This window comes from Pinus tabuliformis, chromosome 7 (assembly GCF_031772625.1).
Source record: "Pinus tabuliformis cultivar Carrire ecotype Pingquan chromosome 7, CPIR1, whole genome shotgun sequence".
In the NCBI taxonomy this organism is placed as follows: Eukaryota; Viridiplantae; Streptophyta; class Pinopsida; order Pinales; family Pinaceae; genus Pinus; species Pinus tabuliformis.
Window position 1 is genome coordinate 1,155,499,094 of NC_142293.1, and position 6,000 is coordinate 1,155,505,093.

A 6,000-nucleotide genomic window follows, 5' to 3' on the forward strand; every position below is an offset into this window, starting at 1 on the left:
CAATAAAGGTTTTTGTGAAGTCTGGCGTAGCTAAGACCGGTGCTTGGCACATTGCCTCTTTAAGATGTTCAAAGGCCTTAGTTGCTTCCGGAGTCCATGAAAATGCATCTTTCTTCAATAATGTTGTTAGAGGTGCTGCTATTCTCCCATAATTCTTAACAAACTTGTGATAATACCCTGTCAACCTGAGAAATCCTCACAGATGCTTTATGGATGTGGGGATTTTCCATTCCTTAATGGCTTTAATTTTTCTAGGGTCTACCTTAACTCCTTCATGAGATACAATATGACCTAGATATTCCACCTCTTGTACTCCAAAGAAACATTTGGATCCTTTTGCATATAATTGTTTCTCCTCAAATAGTTGTAGCACCCTATCAACATGTTCAACATGATTTTTCCAAGACTTGCTGTAGAATAGTATATCATCAAAAAATACTAACACAAATTTTCTAAGGAAGGGTTTGAAAATGGAATTCATCAAACCTTGAAATGTAGAAGGTGCATTGGTAAGGCCAAAAGGCATGAACAAAAATTCATAATGACCCTCATGAGTTCTAAATGCTGTTTTCAGAATGTCTTCAGTCTTCATTTTGATTTGATGATATCCTGAATGAAGATCCAACTTGGTGAAGTAAATTGATCCATGCAATTCATCCAGTAATTCATCAATGACAAGAATGGGAAACTTATCTTTAATAGTGAGCTTATTGAGCTCCCTATAATCTGGACACATGTGCCATGATCCATCCTTCTTGTGCACCAATCTTACTGAAGTAGAGAAAGAACTTTGACTATGTTGAATTATACCAGCCTCTAGCATTTCTGCAACCATACGTTCAAATTCACTCTTTTGGGCATAGGGATATCTGTATGGCCTGATGTTTGGAGGAACACTTCCTAGAATCAGATGAATAGCATGATCATCATCACGAATAGGTGGGAGGCCTTTGGGAGTCTCAAATACCTTGGAATGATTGTCCAAGACTTTTTGGAGATATGGAGAAATAGATGATTTCGATGTGGAAACATCTAGCAAACATAATTGTGCAATTACACCTCTTTGTTCCTTTTTTAGAAGCTTTGTCATACCGTTAGAGCTGATTATCTTTCCTAGTTTCCCTGCAATACCCCTTAATTCAACTTCCTTTCCTTCTACAGAAAAATTCATGAAAAGTTCTTGAAAATTAAAATCTATTGTACCGAAGGATTGTAGCCATTGGACTCCTAGTACAACATCATCACCTCCCGTTGGAATGGAATGAATTGGGATAGTCAATACATATTCTCCCATGGATAGCTTGATATTATGGCATTTTCTAGAGCAATTTATCATTCCTCCATTTGCAACCATCACTTGACACTCTGGTGCTGGATATAGGAAGAAATTCAATTCTTTTGCTACCTTACAATGAATAAAATTGTGGGCACTTCCTGAATCAATCAACACTATTACCTTTTTCTTCTTGATTTGTCCTTCTATCTTGATGGTTTGAGGAGTGGTAATTCCAGCCAATGCACTACAAGATATGGTCGGATTCATTTATTTTTTATCTAGGCTTGTTCCTAGAGTATATCCTCTTCTTTTGACCTTTCTTGCTCCTTTCCTTCTTCCTCTTCACAATCTATGTAGAATAATTTCTTCTCAACACACATATGGCCTTTAATGTATTTGTTATCACAACTATAACAAAGCCCTTTTGCTCTTTTTTCTTCCAATTTTTGTGGTGTCAACCTTATAGGTTGTGGAAGACTAGGGGCAACAACACTTCCATCTTGATAGTTGTGAGTGGTATGCTTCCCGGTTGCCATAATTTTGCTTTCCATTTTTCTTGGTAACCTAAATGCCTTCTCTAATGAATCAGGTTCCCAAAGGCGAACATCATGTTGGATATTATCTTCTAAAGTCCCTATGAATACATCAATCCTATGCTCCTATGGAATATTTTTTACCCTTATCTTCAATTTTTGGAACTCCTCAATGTGCTCCATTATTGAACCCTTTTGTTTGATACTTATCAATTAGCTAAAAAAAGTATTGCTTTTTGTATCCTCATAATTTGCTCTCAATTCTTCCGTAAAAATTGCCCAAGTGATAATTTGTTTACTAGAGTAACGCCATTGATACCATACAAAATGATTTGGTTCCAAATATAAAGTTTCAATATGTACCTTTTGTTTGTTTTGCACATTATTGAGATCGAAAAATTGCTCCATCTGTAATATCAATGTTGCGGGATCCTTGCCATTAAACTTCCTCATATCAATTTTTGGAATATGGTGGGTCTTCGATCCAACATTAGAGTCTATGAAATCATGGTTAACATTTCTTTTGTTTGCATCATGAGTTTCCTTTACTACCATTTCACCATTAGTAAGTATTTCTTGTAGAAAATTTGTTAAATCTATCTTCAAATCATCCATCTTAGCTTCCACATCATTCATCTTAGCTTCTACATCTTTCTTTAAACCATCCATCTTAGATTCTGTTACTTTTTGTGCGAGTGACATTTGTTGCACTTGGTCTCGTAATTTTGATATATCATGTTGCATTTCTTCCTTTTATTCATAAGTCATGTTAGAGCTTTCAGGTTGCTTACTAGGTGTTTGCATTTTCTTTCCACGGGGAATCAGTTACTGATAATAATTCTCTACTATGCCCTTTGAATTCCTTCAAAATAATTTTTCAAACCAAGCTTAAGCAAAAATTTTAAAAAATCTACACACCTTTTTTCACTTTGTAGGAGCTCGATATTGCCTTTGATGTATCTCTGTAATTTCAGATCATCTAGTTCTGAAATTTTGACTTGCAGTAGCACTCTATGTCCTCTTTCCAATGCCACCAGTCTGATCCAAATTGGATTCTCCAAGGAAGAGTTATGCCAAATCTCCCACAGTAACCTGATTATAGACCAGTTCAGTATAACGAACTTGTACGACATGCCACGTGTCCTTGTTTCGACCTTTGGCTCTAAGAAATATATACAAGAAACTAAAGTTCGTCCTCTTTCTGTACCTTCTTACGAAATTTCAATTCGATGCTCAGAGGGAAAGTTATGATGATTTCCCCAGGTCACCTCTTTGGAATGTAATTCAGAAGTCTGCAAAAATACCAAATTCCTCAGATCATATCTCCGTAAATATAGCGCGAAAAGATCTGAAATTCAGACCTAAGGTTCAGTCCGATTTCGTCTCAAACGAGTTTTTTTGTTTTTTTGTTTTTGTTTTTGTTTTTTTGTTTTTTGTTTTGTTTTTGTTTTTGCTTTTTTTTGTTTTTGTTTTTGTTTTTGTTTTTTTTTTTTTTTGTTTTTTGTTTTTTGGTTTTTTTTTTTTTTTCGCTTCTAAAACGTTGCAGAAAAAAGTTATAGTGAAAATTCCATAATGACCTATTTGGAGTAGCAAAACCCTAGAATCCAAAGCTCCAATACCAAATGTTATGAAACCAGCTCACAAAAAGATAGAAAAGATAGATCAACGCCTTAGAATTCAGCCTCTTCGAGGGGGAACCTCCTTTACATTACACAAATGAATGATTATTTGATGATTCAAATGAAAAAACCTCCTTTCTATATATAGGAGTCTAAGGAGTCACAATATAACCCAGCCGACCTAAAAATAATAATATAAAGACACAAAAATAACAATAGAGGGATTCTATGGGGCACAATAATAACAATATGGGAACAATAGGGGCACAACAATATTAATAAGAGATACAACTACAATAGTAATGGGGTAATCACTAGTATTATAGGGACCTAACATCTACTGACATTTCAGATCACATTCATGATTGGAGATGTTGTCACCGGTTGTGTAGTGTCCCAAGGTTAGTTTGGTGACACTTAGAGAGGGTGATTTTGATGTAATGATATAAGATTACACATGATAGACTTATGTGCATGCTTATATGCTATAGACCTAGTTTGGGTCACCTGGTTGCTATGTGCTTATGATAATATCTATGGTTGTGTGTATAAGAACTGATTTTAGTTAAGAGCATATTATCGATGTTTTCTCTTTAAGTATCCTAATTTGGACATAGGTGTATGACATGTATGGTGATCTAGGATTGAGACACATATATCCAAGATGATCATGGTTATGTGGAGCATATGGTTAATTATGATTTATGGATGATACATGATTTGTATGATTATATATGCTTAATCTTGTATTGAGCAAGATGTGGTAGGGGACATGGTTATTTGCAAACAAGGATGCTCAAATTATAAATGATTGTGGAAGTCATGAATCATGATTTTTATGATTATATCGGCTTAATATTTTATTGATCAGGAAGTAACAGGGGACGTGGTTATTTGCAAACCAAGGATGTTCAAATTATAAATGGTTGTGGAAGTCATTTCTCCATAACCAAAATGACTGTGGAAGTCATACACAATCGTTGGTAAAATGTGAATAAGTTAATTATGAAATTCATTTGATTCCATTAATACATGAGATTGTGATGTGTGCAGGTCTTGGAACAAGGCCCTACCAACGAACCACTAGATGGGTATGAGCTCACAGTCAGTACTTTAAGGTGAAGCATGAAGTTTCAAAGTATAGTAGATGATATGCCATGGAAATTAGGGTGCGGAGTCCTAAATCCATGAAAGATAAAGACATGGAGTCTTGGATCTATAATAAAAGAATTAGGGCATGGAGTCCTAAATCCATGAAGCATAAAGACATGGAGTCTTGGATATATAATAAAAGGATTGGGATGCGGAGTCCTAAATATTTAAAAGATCAAGGTGTGGAATCTTGGATCCTTGGAGTAGATCAGGGTGCAAAGTCCTCAATCTACTAAGGCATGAAGATGTATGTAATAGGGATGCAAAATACCTATTCTCCGGAAGAGAAATACTACTCATGGGTGGCTTAGGGATGAATTTTCTTAATAAAATCTCATTTTTGACAATTCTGGAGTGACTTTCTAAAAATAGAAAGTCATGTCTAGCATCTCAAGTATGATTTTCCAGAAATAGTAAATGACCTTCAACCAATGGGTAATCAAGAATAGTTGAAGGAAAATCACTTAAATTATCATTAATCAATTCTAATAGTTCAACCCCGACTTAATCCTCAATATTATTAACATTATTAATATTATTATTATCTTTTATGAGACTATGATATTATTATTAAAAGGGAATTACAAGTCACCTTCATCTCCTCAATCACTTCACACCTCTCTCCTTGATGATTCTCATGGATCTATGTAACTCCCTCTCTCTCTTTTAATAATACATTACACTCTCTTTTATGCACTCACCAAAGAATGAAATATTCCTCTTACACTCATTAGAGACATGTCGTAAAAGATTCCTCTTACGTTCTTTTTAATGGATATGTTACACTCTCCAACAAATCGAATGACAACTGCATGTAATTTCAAACATGTTAAGTATCATCCAATTCGATGCACTCAAAGTTGTTTTCCAGCACAAATGTGTGTGAGAAATGATATAAATTTATGAATAAATATGTGATGTTATCTACCTGATTCTCTGTCAAGCACATTTGGATGATTCCAAATGGATTGCTTCTTGGATGGTAGGGATTAGCATCATACTCCTTCTAGCCATCAAAGTAAGGAGAGTCTTCCCCATGGGCTTTAGACGTTGCTAATGATGAAAGTTGAGCTCCCCTTGCGGGCAATCGCTTAGGAGTTTGTTGTTTTTGTTGTGAAGTTGGGTTCTCCATCTATATCTTTACTCGAGAATCTCAATTTACAATTCTCATTGGCTCTATGGAAAGTATATCCCAATTAGCCGCTTTGGGCGATTCCTTTGTTTTTAAATGAAGAATAAAGAAGAAGCGACGATTATAGCTTTTAGAAGCGACGTGTTTGTGTGGATGGAAGGGGAGCCTTTGCATTTATAATGTCATGAGTGTCGTGCAGAGAAATTAATATCTAATGTTTGATAGCTGGAAATTTGAAGATCAAGAGAGCCAACAATTAAACAAAGGCTAGACATTGGAAATATACAT

At 35.1% G+C, this 6,000-nt stretch overlaps 1 pseudogene; it reads right to left on the reverse strand.

Annotated features, from left to right (window-relative positions):
• LOC149251587 (1-aminocyclopropane-1-carboxylate synthase 7-like) overlaps positions 1-5,718 on the reverse strand; it is a 46,390-nt pseudogene extending 40,672 nt beyond the window's left edge.
• Between the last annotated feature and the right edge of the window lie 282 nt (positions 5,719-6,000).